The sequence below is a fragment of the Castor canadensis genome, chromosome 12, assembly GCF_047511655.1.
Source record: "Castor canadensis chromosome 12, mCasCan1.hap1v2, whole genome shotgun sequence".
Lineage (NCBI taxonomy): Eukaryota > Metazoa > Chordata > Mammalia > Rodentia > Castoridae > Castor > Castor canadensis.
Window position 1 is genome coordinate 120,645,388 of NC_133397.1, and position 17,083 is coordinate 120,662,470.

Here is a 17,083-nt window from a genome sequence, read left to right on the forward strand (position 1 = left end):
TACCAACTCTGATTTTCATCATTAATTTAGGGTTTTACTCTTCATAGTGCTGTCTTTGTTCTAAAAGAACTGTAAAATCCAAATATGTATCTCTTGTTTTTTCTCTTTAATAGTAAGAATAACTTATTAATTAATGTAATTTATAGTTGTTCATAATTTTATTTTATAGTACATGTTATTACATGTTATTTTATTAGTGTTTAAATATTATATTAAAACAATTATATTAAAACAAACTTCCCAGAAACCTTTATTCTCTAGTTCTTCTTTTGTCTCCATTAGTCATTTCTCATTAACCTTGAGCCTCCCCTTTTGTTAGAATTCTGATATTAACTGTCCCTCAAAGGCTCATGTATTGAAGACTTGGTCCCAGCTAAAGGTGTTAATGGAAGTGGATGGAACCTTTAAAAAGCAGGGCCTACAGGAAGTGAGGTCACTGTGTGTGCCTGGAGGAAGTGAGGTCACTGTGTGTGCCCTGGAATGGGGTAATTCGAATCTTGGCTCTCTTTTTTTCTCACTTCCTGGCCATGATGATGTAAGGAGCTTTATTCTACTTTTTAATCCACACCACCATATACAGTCACACTGTAGGCCCAGAGAAACAGGTCAAATGACCATGGACCAAACCTCTGAAACTCTGAGTTAAAACAAATCTTTCCACTTTTATGTGTATATCTTAGAACTATGTCTAGTGTGAGAAAGCTAACACAGCTTTTCACCTTAAATTTCATGATCTTATTGGGCCTGGAGACCTAAGGCAGATGCGTGAGTATCCCATCCCCCATGGAGAGCACTGTGATTCCTGCACCCTGAAGAGGAGATACAGGGTCTGATAGATCTACCACAGGGTTGATGAGCAAAATGCTCTCAAGATTGTTCTCCCCACCCTAAGAAGGGGCAAACAGACCATTTCATCTAAGAAGGACTGCAAATCCATGGCCAATGAAAAGAGCCCACCTAACCCTTACCCAAACCCAGAGTTAAAGCATCCATAAAAGCCCCACTCTTTACCTGAGCAACACGCTACAGGTTTCCCAGTTCTGCTGCACTTCTCTAGCTGTAAACTTTCATTTCTCTCCAATAAATCCTATTTCAGATACCAGCTTTGGCTTTTGTCAGTCAGCTGCCTTACGAGCCAGTTCTCTGGCCTGTGAAGGCAAAGATCCTGGACACCAGCCTGCAACACTTCACACCAGCATGTAACAATTCTTTCATTAAACCACTTTCCAATATCATCACCACTATTACTCAATTAGTTCTCTTTTGCAATATTCTAGAAAAGACCAACTAAACATCGATCCAAGAGTCTAAACTTTTCTATTTCTATCACTTTAATTGGTATGCCTTATAGTATTTTGTCGAAATCCAGACATGAGGTATTGGGCAAATAGAATACTGGAAAACAGTCCTTTACTGATGTGGTGGTATGGTATGGAGAGAAGTGTGCTGTAGCCTGTGAGTGGTCTCAGTATTTCAGCAAGCCTGTGCCTCTGGTCTGTGAATTTCTGTAATCCCTGGAGGTGGGTCAGGCTGGCTAGAGTTGAGTATTTGCCTTTCCCCTACTCAGTGGCCACTTAGTGCCCAGGTGTGTCGGAATCTGTTCTGAGTTCTGGAGTCGTTTCTGAAAAATTTGGAAAGACTGAACCTAGAAGGTTTAGTGCAAAGCTCATTTTTATTTATGACCAAAAAAATGCATACTGGTCTTTTTCTGTGTGTTACACCAAAGCACATTTTGTGAACAGATTCACATATGTCTTTGCTAAAATTACCCAATATGTAAAATTTGTCTCTGAGAAAACTTAATTACATGTGTAATTTGTAAATATTATTCTGATATGAGAAAATCCAGTCTTTTTAATGTGTTCTTTTCTGTTTGAAAAATCGTTGTGCTCTCTGTTTTGTCGGGGGGGGGGCGATGTGTGGGTGTGTGAAGGGAAAGAAAGAAAAATAGTGGTTATTTTTTCTGATATATGGATAGGTATAATGCATTTTTATTATGAACATGTAGGATGAATGTATTATCTCCATATCACCGGTGCCATTTTAAAAGAGTTCTTTCACTATTAAGCAGAATTTCATCATGGAGATACATAACAGATGAAGTAGGTGTGAAATAGTAAAATAGTACTCTGAAAAATGAAAGTTACAAATACAAAATTATGAAAGGAATATCAAAAGTCTGCTTATAAAGATAAAGGAGAGAGGTGAAGGGGTAAATTCAAGTACAATATATTTGACACATTGTAAGAAGTTTTGCAAATGCCACATGTACCCCCACCCAGTACAACAATAAAAGACCAATCAATAAATAAATAAATGCAAGCTAAAAAAAAAAGATTCTGAATTTTTTTCACTCGTTCTTTATTGTTGTCTTTATTATCATATTTCCACTGATACTATGCATTTAAATAAAAATTTCATTCTTTCAAATCTCGTTCATCCAGACATATAATTTGAATATTCTCGTTAAAAATTCTCTCTTCACATATAACTGCATATTTCTTATAATATGGACTCCTTTTCCAAAATGTATCAGTTTTTGTTATAGGGTTGACCTTTTACCCAGGAAGTCACTCACAATTGCTGAGGTTGTTTCTGCTCTGGTGAAACAGATTGGGATCAAACATTTCTCTGCACAACAGAAACACCCCTGAAATACTGACAAAATATCAAATTCCAATTCAATTATAACATATTTTTATATCTATAGACCCAAGTGGAAATGAATTCTTTTCTTTGAGTCAATAAAAAGTTATCTTCATTTATTTCTTTATTACATTTCCTTTGCTTTTTGATTTCTAAGTTTGTTTTTTGTTGAAAATCTAAAAATTTTTGAATTATATATATAATATAAATATGTATATATATATATAAATTTCCAGTGCATTTTTCCAAGATAGGTTGCATGTGCTGGTTCCCAGTTGCATCTCAAAATGGTCTACATTTATTGTCAATTTATTGTTCCTCTAACCTTGTGGGTATTTTACTGTCTTCCAGATGAGTAATAATCTGTGCATGTCATCAACAAGCTCTTTATTCTCTACTTACGGTAGGATTTTAGTTTCTTACCAAAGTAATTTTAGTAGACATCTAACTAATTAAAACATGTACTGACAGTCTTCCCACTTATGATTGTAATAATCTCATTTTGCGTGAAGTTTAACGCATTTCATGAATTGTTTGAAAAGTATCTGAAAAAAGTGTTTTGTATACTAGTTCCTCTCACAAGGATTTCTAGTACCCAATGCAGCCACAAATATTTACATATTCCATTTAATTTTTGTAGAAACTCAATATTATTGGAACTCCATTGTCAGTGTAGACAGTGATATTGAAATCAATACAAAGTTTAAATTGTTTAAAATTTCTAGCTAAGGCACTAAGACACCAAGCACCCTATTAAGATCTAACCAGCTCAACAGAACCACTATGAGGCAATTTAATTCAGAGAATTGATTATATAAAGCCTAGAAGATCTATGAAGCTCGACAGGCTTCCCAGCAATTAGCAACCACTCCTGCTGTCATCTCTAATGTTGGGGTTACCAACAGAGGGGGGAGGAAAAATACCCAGACTCCTCCCTACACAGCTTATGAAGTAAATTGCATGTAGGGACAACAGATAGATTGAGGAGAACATGTCTTTTTTTTTTTTTTGAGTGACATAATAGCAGATTGATAAAGGTGAATATTGAGAATTATACAGCCCTTTGCACAATGGAGGTAACAACATCTTCTTTAATTTTACTTTTATGACCTCAGGCTTTAATCTTTTAGTCTGTCTTATTCTTCATTTGGAAAATATGAAATGCTATAGTATTTACTTCACAGACATGTTAGAAAAATTTTTGATGTCTAGAGTACCTAAAACAATGATAGAAACACATTCTATGTTCAATGAATATTGATAAACTTTTGATAAGAACACTCTAAAACTCACCTCAAACAGGGAAAGTTTAGCTAAAATGAAATAAGGACTAATAATCACATTTATATACAGCTTATTCTCATTAACCATCTAAAAATAAATGGGAGTTATATGAGTTGATTCACTACACACATTTAAAATCATTGTAGTTAAAATAGTAAAATGGCTGGTGAAGTGGCTCAAGTGGTATAGCACTGTATTCCTCCAAACATGAACCAGAGCTCAAACCCTAGTATCACCAAAATAAAGTTAAAAAATAAATTAAATAGTATAGAAGATCAGACTTACAGAATTAAAAAACATTAGCTTGGAATGTTGACAGAATAATTGAAAAGACATCTTAAATTGTGGAGCAAATTTGTATTTTTAATAGAATTTAATGCTTATTAACACATATTAAAAACCATGGAGAAAGGATGCAGAGATTCTAGGATCAAATACGAATCTTCTCACTGAGCTTATCTACCTGGCACCTAAAAGCTCATTCAGGCTTTCATTCTCTTTAAGCAAAAACCAAATATATAAAATAATAATAACAGCATGTCAGGAGAAAACATTTAGAAACAGTTCTCATTTTAAAATTTGTTGTATATCTCAAATCTGAATTTGCATCTGAGCTATAAATAATGTTTTCTTATGGTTCCTGCAAAAAAACTTATCTACATCTGGACAATTTAACTTACTTGTTTTGATGGGAGTTGTACAAGTACATTCTAACATGTTACAAGGAATGCTCCTATCACTTAAGAACTGATTTTGAAATTTTTTCATTTGAAGTTGCTAAAATAATGTCAATTATAGAGGAAAATTATTATAACAACACTATCTTCAAACACAACAGAAAAAAATTAAAAATACCTAAAGGAAAATACGTATCATCCTTACATTTGGGATTTCCAGTACTCTCAGGATCCACAATGAATTAGACACACCGTTTGTAAACCACACACCCTTTGCAGGGTTTTTGGTGATTCCTGAAAGTTGCTGCTGTTGTGATGTTCTGTGACACCAAGGAAAGAGCTACTTTGTCCCATGGGCAACCTGTATCCAATGATGCTGATAAAACAGAGATGTGAATGTCATGCCATCCTAATTTCTGGGAAATTCTTAGGGTCCATCCCAAGCTCAAGTTTCCTGAAGAATCATCTGAGTTTTATTTTGCAGTTGCATCACACTTTAAGAGTTCTCACATCACAATATTTAGATCTTTGTTCTTACACATTGTTTGTCCAGATGGCAGTCTTCAGTAAACATTCTACAAGCAAACCTTTGTTTAAATCTGTTTCCCAGGAACCTTATCCCAGAGGGTTGAATTCAGAAGGGATTCAATGGGAACTATAATGAGAATTTTGGATTTGAATCATCAGATAGTCATCTGGTAATGAAGACCCCATTACTGGTGATAGGGGCATGATGATAATTGGGAACTTGTTAAAACTTTAACCTGTGACAAACTGCATTGGGATATAGCTGAAGCAAACATACTGCCAGGTGCAATATCCCAGGCATATAAGTTCAGGAAAAGTAAGAACTATGAAACCGAATGACTGTTACTAGAATTATTGACATGCTAGAAAAAAATGAAAGCCTAAATATTACATTAATCTCCAGTTAAAAAATATGCGCAGAAGTGAGGACTCCTTAGTAGCACAAAAAGTACTCCTCTCTTTATTCTAGAAAAAAAGAAAAACCTGAGTGTAAAGCCCAGCACTTAATTACAAGTGTGGTAGATTTGCAGAAGAGGTTGAATAGTCAAACTGGGAACATCTGGTATGCTAGCTTAGACACTGCCTAGGAATATGTTAGATGATGGAGCATGGGATGGATATGTCTGACTTCACGTACCAGTAAATTATCGATTTCTTGGGAAGAAATCAAGGAAATGGTGTTAGGATGGGTCTCTGAAGCATTGAGAGAAGTGTAGTCCTCGTTAACTGAAATTGAAATGCTGAACTTTCCTTTTAGTCTTCTGCAGAAGATAGTGAAAGATTGTATCAAAAGGCTCAGAAAAATGGTCATAGTAAAACAGTTGTATTCCCTGCAACTGGAATATACACCAGCCAAATGTGTTCCGTGATAAGAGACAAAGACTATTCCAATTACCAGAGGATTAAGAAAAACACTATGAAGGAGATCATCAGCATTGCTACCTTGATGACTGTTCAAGTATTAACCTGACCTTCAGAGAGCTATTGAGATTGTTCATAAAATGTGGCATACCTAAAGGCAGGACGGAGGGTATCAAATAGATATAATAATCCATAACCCCAACAAAAATCAAGGTGGATAAATGGATGATATAAAGACTAACAACAGTTTTCTCTATAATTGCTAGGCCAAACTGCAGAATTAAGTAAGCTCTCATAATTGCATTGATTGAAGAATAGACCATGTCCCAGTAGAGAGAACCATGTAATACCATGTGGGGAAAAGGGAATGCCAAAAAAAGTTAAAGTGATATTGACATCTTGGTGTTCAAGCTGGGGATCCTTTCTACTTCCTTTATGAGTGGGGCCATATAGGAACAAGAGTGTACATAGATACCTAGCTCAGCTTCAACTCCCTATGGATTGAGCGCTAGTCATTTACCCATCTTCTGAATGTATAATTATAATGGACTTGCTTGATCCTTGTTACAACCCTTATATAGGTTTCTTATTCTGTGGTACAAGAGCTATCATAGCCAGGAAAACCAAGCAGTTCAAGACTCTGGAAGTAATATCCCCTCAATCAAGATTGCAAGACAAAAACGGTATTACATCATGGATTTGGGGTAAAGTGGTGTCAGATATTTTTGCTACCATTAAAGGCAAAGGATGTAGCTAGATCTTGGAGTAGAACACAAACATACCTGCGACTATAGCCTACAGCTGCCACTTTCAATATAGCTTTTTTTCTCTATACTTTAAATTGACCCCAGGGTTTCACAGTTAGACAAATGCTTTGCTACTTGAGCCATGCCCCAGATATGGCATTTTTTTTTTTTACAATAGATTAGTGTGACCTCAAGTACATGTTTGCAGTCAGTGGTCTGGTGAATCCATTCTTTTCATCCCTACCAGGATGCAATTCATTTGGAACATGAAGTAGTATGTATTTACAGTCTATACCCAGGTTTTTATTAACCATTCTGCCCTTCTATCATGATAGCTAAGGATTCTGTACCTTCTGATCATTCTGTAGAAATCACACTGGCCAACTATATAGAGAGCATCATGTTAAACTGAATTATCACAGTGTTAACTATGTTGAAATCTTGATAAGGCATATGTGCTACAGAAGATAAGGGATAAAAATAAGAAGATTTGGAGCCTGCTATATCAGTAAGAACTTTTGTAAATGCCAAGGTGTACTCCCACCCAGCACAATAATAAAAATAAAAGATTTTAAAAGTATACTTGCCTATTTCATGCCAATATATCTCTTCCAAAATAAACAACAAATTCTTACCTCTCATATCTTCCACCATGAAAGAGGACAGATTACTGTTGGTAGGCAATAACTCCACACCATGGATGCTGATCTAGTCTATTTAGTGAGTGATACAAAAGCCTCCAAGCTTTGGATCAAGCTCAGGGAAGAAAAGGGCTCTAGAGTAGATTTAGACTATAATGCTTATACTTACTACTTTAAAGTCCTGGCAGTATTAGAATGTCAGTAGCTCAAGAAAAAAAAAAAAAAAACCCTGTGAGAGTTTCATGAAAAGCCCTGCTTGAAGAATCTGGAACTACTGGGGTAGGAATGCAGTTTAAAGATTTTTGTATTGCAACTTAATATATGCAAGAGAGCATCCATCATGAAAACAATGGATGTCTAATTAGACAAAATGACTTTGTCTGTTCACAAGAGCCATCACCTATAATTGACTCACCCAGTGCTGGTGCAATGAATACAATATTGAAAGCACTATGATGACAGAAAGGGAGGCCATGTATGAACCCAGTAGTTGGGGCTTCCACTAACCCAGGCAGATAAAATTACTGCCACTGATGATGTCCAATCAAAAGCATGCTTGATGCTCAGCCTGCAGTATAGTATTACTTTTCAAAGAAGCTAACCAACATTTGGAGGAATGCTAATTACATTGTACTGCTTTCACTCAGAAACTTAATTCATCTTGACTGTAGTAAATCACATCCATTAGGTCTGAGTTTGTCTTTCCTGCCTATATGGCTTAATCTCAGAGTGATTATGGAGTGGTTGATCTGCCAACGCAGTATGCACAGCATTACATCAGACCAAGAAATCCACTTAGTAGCAAAAGAAATTTAGCAGTAAACACATGGTAATGCAATCACCAGTTCTATCACATATTGCATGAAAAAGTTGTTGGCATGAAACATTGATGGGACAACTTTTTAAGGTAACAACTAGAGTAGCAACTTGGAGTTGACCACTGTTGAGGCATTAGTGTATACACAAATGTATCTAGTAGTGTGCATATGTGTGTGTGCATACACACCTATACATATGTAAATATTAGTACTACATATTTAGGAATTTTACAGTAAAATACATTAATGTTAGAAAAAGGAATTACAGACTAAACAAAATTTATCTTACTATTTTTAATGACAAATTTCTTTCCTACTCTATTGGTATCTTATCCCTCTAAAAGACAAAAAATTAGCAATATTGCCAGTAAGAAATATATGATGGAAATTGATTCATTATTTTTGAGAGTCTTGACTTCACATATTGATATAAAAACATCAAAGATATGGTTGTACACTTAAATTATCTTCATACTCTGTTTTAACAACTGTATGTAGAAGACATCTACTCTCTAAAATAAATCATGATCTTCACCCGTCAGTCCTAGCCACAACTTAAATAACTGTATTTCTTCAAGTTGGTGATGTTCTTGTAAGTTTCAGAAAATTTTACATTTTAAAAAAATGATTTCAAATTCACTAAAGTCTTTTCTTTAAAGAAGTTGTACAGTAGGAAGAAATAGAGGGAATGGAGCATACCCCCCCCAACATACCACCACTACTGAGGAACAAAAGTGGGGGTGTTAACATAGCGTGACAGAAATATTTCCAAATGTCTATTTTCAAGTTGTTTGCTCTGTGGTATAATTTCCTATTGCAAAGGCATTCATTTCTTTGTTATTGTTATACTGTCCTTTTTACTGCTCAATGTACCAAAATTAAGTAAGTCATTTAAGATCGAATAGTACTGACAATGGCTTATCAACAAAAAACTTAGCAAATTTAGAAGACTTTGTAGGTTGACAACAGAAAAATGTGTAATATTAATTGTATCCACTACTTTCTTAAATAGTTTTTACAGGTTATTTTCATGGTCACTTCCCATCTCATTATGAAGGCTTATAGTACATCAATTGCAGTTTTGCATGTTCAAATAAAACTTTATCTATAACAAAGATGGGCTATTGTTTTCTTATCCTGTATTTGGATACACAAAATGTTTGCTTTGTATATATTTCAAGTGGCAGATTCTGTGATATATATTTAGAAGTCTTCTTTTTAATTAATATTCCCCATTGATGACATCTTTTTCTTTTGTTGTTACTGCTGCTTTCCTTCAATGGTTTGTCTGTGAATAATTTGGAGAATTAACATTTCATATACGAATATCTCTGAACATTAGATTCTTTTTTTTCTTTATTGTCTTCATAGCAGACAAACTGAAATGGTTATATTTTCTTTTTCTTTTTTGCAGTGCTGAAGATAAAACCCAGGGTCTTGCACATTCTCAGCAAACACTCAACCACTGAACTACAACCCCAGCCCTGAATTAGTTATACTTATTAAATTGTTTTTAATAAGCATGATTTTTATTAAATAATCTTTTAAGTCATGGCCGGAAAATTTATTTTACTGACTACATACACACAAAAACCATCTTTGCTATATTATTTTTGAAGCAGAATCTACCAAAACAAAATCAAGATATCTTAGGAATATCTGTACTTTCTGTCAACAGAAAACCTCAGATGCTATGCAATTTGTCTTAATTTGTTTCTTCTGTTCTGTTATTTTCTGTTCTTCTAAAGTACTTTCTATTAGAATTATATTTGTAGAGTTTGTGTCATATGATTACCTACAAAATTTGAGTCATTTTTACTCCAGCAAGATAAAGAAAATGCTGTAATTTTTTAAATTTGAGGTTCATAGGACCAAATTAACCATTTTAGAATGAACAGTTCAGTGGTATTTATTACAAGCACAAGGTAGCGTAAACAGCCATATCTACCTAGCTCCAACGTATTTTTCTCGCCCAAGATTAGCATACCATACTCATCAAGCAGTTACTTCTCACTGCCCTCTCCCTATGCCCTAGCAATGTCATATATAGAGAATTATGCCACTTGTAACTAGAGATAACTTCACTGCTTTCCAATTTGACCTCTATTCCTTGCAAACTAAAAACAAAATAATACTGGATATTATATTTCATTGTGCAGTCACCATTATCAGAGCTCTTTATTTCATCAGATGACTTTTAGATGTAACATAGCATCTTTCTATTTTAGTTTGAAGGATTTCCTTTAACATTCATTCAGGATATGTTCATGGGCAACAAACTCACTTAACTTTTGTTCATTTGGGAATGTCATAATTTATTCTGCTTGAGATAAAAGTTAAAATAACTTTTCTGTAGTAAGGATTCTCATTTAAAGGCAGTAAACGTGTTTTAATTAATTACATGAGAATCAAGAGAAGACTATTTTACTGTGCTATCTTATAAATGCAATGAATGACTTTTTCTTTGAAATTTTTCTTAATTCCTTACCAATAAAACGCAAACATATTATTGCTGTCCTACTTAAGGCTGCATACATATTCATGTCTATGTAAATGGAAAATGTCCAAGTTCCTAAGCTTATGCTACTATTACTTCTTTTGTTAATGAAAGAATAGATCTCTAGATTGGTGTGTCTATAATGTACAGCTATTCATTTTCCTAAAACACCACTTTGGAGAGTAGATATTTTTGAACATTAAAAAATTTTGAATTTTCTATTACAGTAAAATTTTCTTTGTGTTCTATCATTACAGATTAATTCTTTGTGGAGGAGTAATCATTTAACTATTCCGTTATATTTGTCATATAAATATTTATTTCTCTACCTATGTGCTTCAATTCATTTTGCATCATCCAAATAACTATTAGCTATATTTCAGTCTTGCTTCATATATGTTATTAGCGTATATTAGTTGTACAAAGTAATGAGTTTCATTATGACATTTCCATTCATGCATACCATGTACTATGATCCTATTCAGATGATCTTTTTAAGACTGGCTTATTTTGCTTAACTTGATAATCTCTGATTCCATCCATTTTCATGCAAACAATATAATTTCATTCTTCTTTGTGACTGAATAAAGCTTCCTTGTGTATATATACCATATTTTTTTAATGTGTATTTGTATCTTGGCTGATTTCCTATCTGGGCTATTGTGAATAGTGCAGTATGAGTATATAGGTATCTCTAAGTAATCTGACTTTGAGTCTTCTGCATGTACTCAAACTAGTGTGACAGGATGTATGGTGGATGTATTTTCAATTTCTTTGAGCAACCTCCATACTGATTCCTATAGTGCTGGACTAACTTACATTCTTAAGAGTACAAAAGGATTATTTTCTCCCACATCTTCACCAACACTTGATTTTTTGCTTGTTGTTGTTCTTGTTTTCTTGGTGCTATCCTTTCTTACAGTAATTAAAAAGAACAAATTATTTTGAGTAGTATGGGAAAGAGAATAATATCAAATCTGATAGAGCTTTCAGAAGTTTAAAATACACTTAAACTTTAAGATGTAATCAAAATGACTAAAATATTGGATTTGTTTAAAGTGGAAAATGTAGTAATGTTGAGGGGGAAATTTAACATATTTAATAAGGGATCATGAAAGTTATTAATTTTAGAATTTTATTTTTTGTAACTTATATTTGGGAATTTGTGATAAGGTCAGTAATGACTCTAAACCTTTTAGAATAAGATAGACAATATGGGACGTAAATATAGAGCAAATTTTTTCTTTCCTAACTCTGTCAGTGAAAAATTTACTCTAAGTTTATAGTTCAAAGCTTTAGGTCTTATTTTTCAGTTATTCGCAAAGTCCCTGCAATGTAATATCAAAACTCCAAACTTTCATTAACTTTCACATTTGACCACATATTCAGCTCATTCACCCTAGGAAACTTTTAGTGGGAGAAGGGCATCTGGTTTTCCTCTCTCATTCTACCTTGTGCCTTTCTCAGTAGCTGTTGAATAAGATAGCTCTGATTTTAAAGATGGAAATGAGGGGAAGAAAAGAAACTGAAATCCTTTACATAATTCAAAAACTGTAATCAGGTACATATTTTCTATAAGTATGGTTTATTGTAATAAACTTGAAAATGGGATAATAGACAAACCTAAAATACTTGACATTGACTTCAGAACTCAAGGTGAGGAATAGAAAGATAGCAAGGAAATTATTTATGAAACTTGGCACAACTTAGAAAATTGCTATGGGAAACTGGAGAAGAGTTAGAACATGTGTAGTGGTAGGAAATTAGTGAGACCATCATCCATAATAATTAAGAAGATAAAATATTTTATTGGGGACATAATATAAGAATAACCAAAGTGTCAACACTACTTTCATGTACAACTCAACACAACACATGTAACAACAGATGTGTAGATTTCCCACTCTTTCCACCATACCCAAGCAAACTATCAATTCTCCAGAGAACACTAAATAAAATTTCCTAAAATTAAATTTCCTAAAATTAACTCAATTCTGATACTATCTGCTTAGAGAGACCTTTCACAGCCAACATATGTGGACTCAGTTCTGCAACCCCTTTTTTTGGGTTCAATTAATTTGCTAGAGAGACTCTTAGAACTTTACTTATATTCACCCATTTATGATAAAAGATTCACAAAGAGCACAGAGGAATAGCTAGATGGAAGAAATGCATCTGACAAGATATGGGGGAAGGGCTTTGGAATTTCCACACCTTGTCTGGGGGTGCCATCTTTTTGGTCCCTTCATATGTTCTTAAAAAACAGATATTCAAGATAAGTAACAACTTCAGAAAAAAATCAAAGAGAGAATCAGTCAATATTAATGGATCTAGAGTCAGCCATGACCAAGTCATGTCTGCCCCTGTGAAACCCTGAAAGTGTCATAAAATTTTAAGATATGCTTTATGTAATTTCTCAGGTAAACAAGGTTTCTAAGAGCATTGTCTCAGAAGGTAGAATTTTGCTAGTTAGATAATAGTGTGCCTGAAAAAAATTATAGATATTGCTTTTGAACCTTCAATAAGATGATAGGAAATCTACAAAGAGTTTTTTGTTGTTATTATTTTTGTTTTATTTATTTGTGTGTTTGAGACAGGGTCTTGTTATGTAGCCCAGGTTGGTGTTGAACTTGTGATCCTCATCTCAACCTCCCAAGTGTTGCAAGTTTTCAGGCATGCACCACCACACCTGATTATCCACAGGTTTTTAAGAAATTTAATAAAAATTTCTTTAGTAAATGTGCCACTAATTGATTAAAAAACAAAACATAAAGGTAAAAGTAAAAAGTGATGATGAAAAGGTCCCAGCAAAGCTGTTACTCGTGAAAAAAAAAAAAAAACAAAACATTTCCACAGGGCATAAACATAACTCAGAGAACTAAACTAAGAGCTGTGGAAAGTAACAAATTATCAGAAAACCATCAGATAGCATAATTGGACCATAAGGAAAAACAAAATTTCTAGCTCTTGGGGAGAACTGGCAATATGTACCTGGGCGAATTTCCTAACTTTTATTCCCCTTTAGAGTGGGAGTGTCTTGTGGGAGATGGATTGCTTGTTATTGTGGTTCATGAGTTTCTGGATCAAGAGGCACTGCCTTTCCAAAACCCATCCGCATCTGGATCCTATTGAGATCATGACTTACTGAGACTGATGACATAATTGGATGGGGCTTGGGAGTACTGCAGTATAGGAAGGTATAGTTTGCACAGGTGGCTACTGGGAGGGTTGTGATAAATTGCTTCCAAAGATGGCTACTGATAATTCCTACCATGCCTGTACTTGTGCATTATACTGTTCCTGAATCTGGGACTTCCTGTCTAGTGGTTTTGATTGAAAGAATACAGTTAGAAATAAGATGCTGTTATTTGAGCCTAGTCTTCAAGAGGGCTATAGTTTCCAATTTTGTTCTCTTGGAGCCTGGAACCAACACTTAGGCAGCCTTATTAACTACCCTGCTGCAGTGAGGAGAATGGTTGACCTGTAGCATTTTAACCACCTCAGTGGAAGCACCTGATGTATGAATGGATCATCTTTTGTTTCAGTTCTAGCTGGTTCCCAGTTCACAGCAGTTATATTAGGGACCTAGGCTGACATCACAATGAGCATCAGGACTTCCCAGCTGAGCCTAACAGAACCCCCTCCCCCCAGGATTATGAGAAATTTCTTTAAAAAGTTATTGTAAATGCCTTAATTATAAATTAGTTTGCAATGCCTTTTAGATAATTGATACAAAATGCCAAGGGTGGTTCTTTTATACTCTGAGATAGTGGTAATGTCTCATCTGTAATTCCTTTTGACATGGGTGATACTTATCTAGCTGACTGCTCATGGAACCCTACTTAGCTTTTGTATTTTATGGTACATATCTGCAGACAATTTTAGTCAAAGTGACTGCCCTCCAGCAGAAAGCTCCCAAGTTCTGTTGGGGACAAATTATTCATCAGTTAAATATTTCACCTTGAATCAGGAGAACAGGATAGTTAGAGAATGCATCATAAAGCAGAATTTCTTAAAATACTTTCTTAGGCTACTCTTCTTTCAGCATTTCTATTTACTCAGATAGCTACCAAGGTCTTCTTTCTCATTTCCCTATGCTGTCTCCTCATTTCTGTCTTCTACTAGTTCCCTAGCATTTCTGTCCCCCCCACCCCAGGTGCAATTATCTTCCACTTTGATTGGTTTTCTTGAAAACCACCCTTTTATCCTTGTCCTGACCCCTGAACTTTTGAGTGATAAAATTGTCTAGCAATTCCAGATTCAGGAAAATATCTTAGATCTGGAATGTGAATGGAATCAAAGATGTTTGTATACTCTACAAAATAAGGCTGAAAAGCTATTCCTTGTGAATGTGATGGAGGAAAATTGCTCAAAAAAAAAAAAAAACAATGTGTTGCAGAAAATAAAGAAGAGGGTTTTTTTTAAATAAAAAGTATCATTTCTGTTTTGTGGTTAGAAACAAAAAAGAAACAAACATCTTTATTCATTTTTCCCAGACACTGTAATATCCATCATGAAATTTCTGAATGATGCTTATATTTTATTCAGGTATTTATCTGATCTAGTATGTACATGTATGTGTATTTTGTGCACATTATTTAATTTTATTCTTATAATCTCAAATAAGTTGTATTTAAGACTACTAATGAATGCAGATTTTGTAAAACCAACATGCTAATTGTGAGTTCTTACAGTGTTTTTTTCCTATGTATTTAATTATCTCACTAATAGATTTTTTTGAAATACAAATAAGGTTGTAGGATTTAGGCAATGTCTTATTCAAATATTTATGAAGTCACTGTCTCTATGGCATATTATAGAAGATAACTCATGGCACTATTTTTTATTACTAAAATATGAATATGTTAGTATAAGAAATAAGCAAACATACTTGGGTTGTTTTTATTTCAAAAATTCAAAATCTTAGCATGAATTCTTTGATATTTTCTTCCTTACATTTTTAGCCATTTATCAAGATTTATCCAGACAACCAATTTCAGGATTGTTGGGCGTAAATAACAGAGAAGACAGGAAAGTAAAGTACAGAAAGCAGCGATTACTGGTTGAGGAAAAACAACTTGTTTAAATCCTTATTGTATTGAGATCGTGGAGATGAGAAAGCTATCTGGATTTGATGGGGCCTGTATGGGCAGAACTGACCCTTCTGATGTTTTTGATCCCTGCTTTCGTTAAATATTCCAACAATCTTTGATGAAAGGAATATATCAAACTTCGTCTTGCTTGTCTACACCTGGAAAGTGTACTTTCACTGATAGCGCAGGTGTTTAATCTCCCTTCCAGAATGGTAGAAACCCCACAGTGTTGGCAGCAGCTACCTGAGGTTCTAAGTCCAATTTTCAGGAACACAGTGACTTCTATGTGAAGAGCCAATGCTTTAAAATAATAGGAAAAAATCACTTAACTTGGCTCTGTTGTATTTCAAAGCATACTTAAAGTGAGCAATGAAGGCCAATGTCAACAAAATCATTTGGAATACAATGAGAAGTGGAAACCAAAATATTGAAGATGCAGTGTAGAATAATGGTTTCTGGTCTCAATGAATTTGTAGTATGGAAGTCATAGTTTCCAAAGACTTGGTATGTCTTCTACCTCAAAGTTTCAATGTCTTGCTTTACTAGGTTTTGCATAGTACTCATGACTTTCATTATGTTCTAAGCATTTATAAAATATTAATATAATTATGATTATATATTTTCTCTTTAACTCATGGAACTAATTTCTTTCTTTTTCTTCTTGGAAAGTATAAAATAACTTGAAGTTAATGTTGGTAGTGTTTTCACTTTGCAGAAACATAAAATAATTTTTAAATCTCAGAAGAGAATGAAATAGGGCTAGAGATCTCATTCATTTTAATAGTTAACTTATAAGAACATAAAATACATTCTAATAATGCACATTTACAAAGACAGAATAATGAGCAGAAAACTGTGCAAAAACAAATGTTTTTCACATACTCCATCTGTTTCTATATTCCTAATTTGAACTTTGAAAGTCCCAGAACTCAATCTTAAAATGAATCTATTTAAATTGCCACATCCCTACCTCATAAAGATGTTATAAAGGCTAACAGAAAGGCATTAAGTATTTTAAATAAAAAACAATATTCCTATAGTGGCAAATGCCATTTCATTTTTAACAAAACAACTTTCAGATACAATATGCTTACTTTGAAGCCATTTATTTCTCTAGAAGGATTTTCAATTTTTGAAGACTAGATTATAACAACTTTTGAAATAGTATCTCTTATTTGTCCAGCATTTTAATGTGCAATAATTTGAACATACCAGAACTGGCAGAAAATATAAAGGGTTATTAAGCATTGAGAATCTGAAAAACAAATTAACTTGAAGTTATTCAATACAGA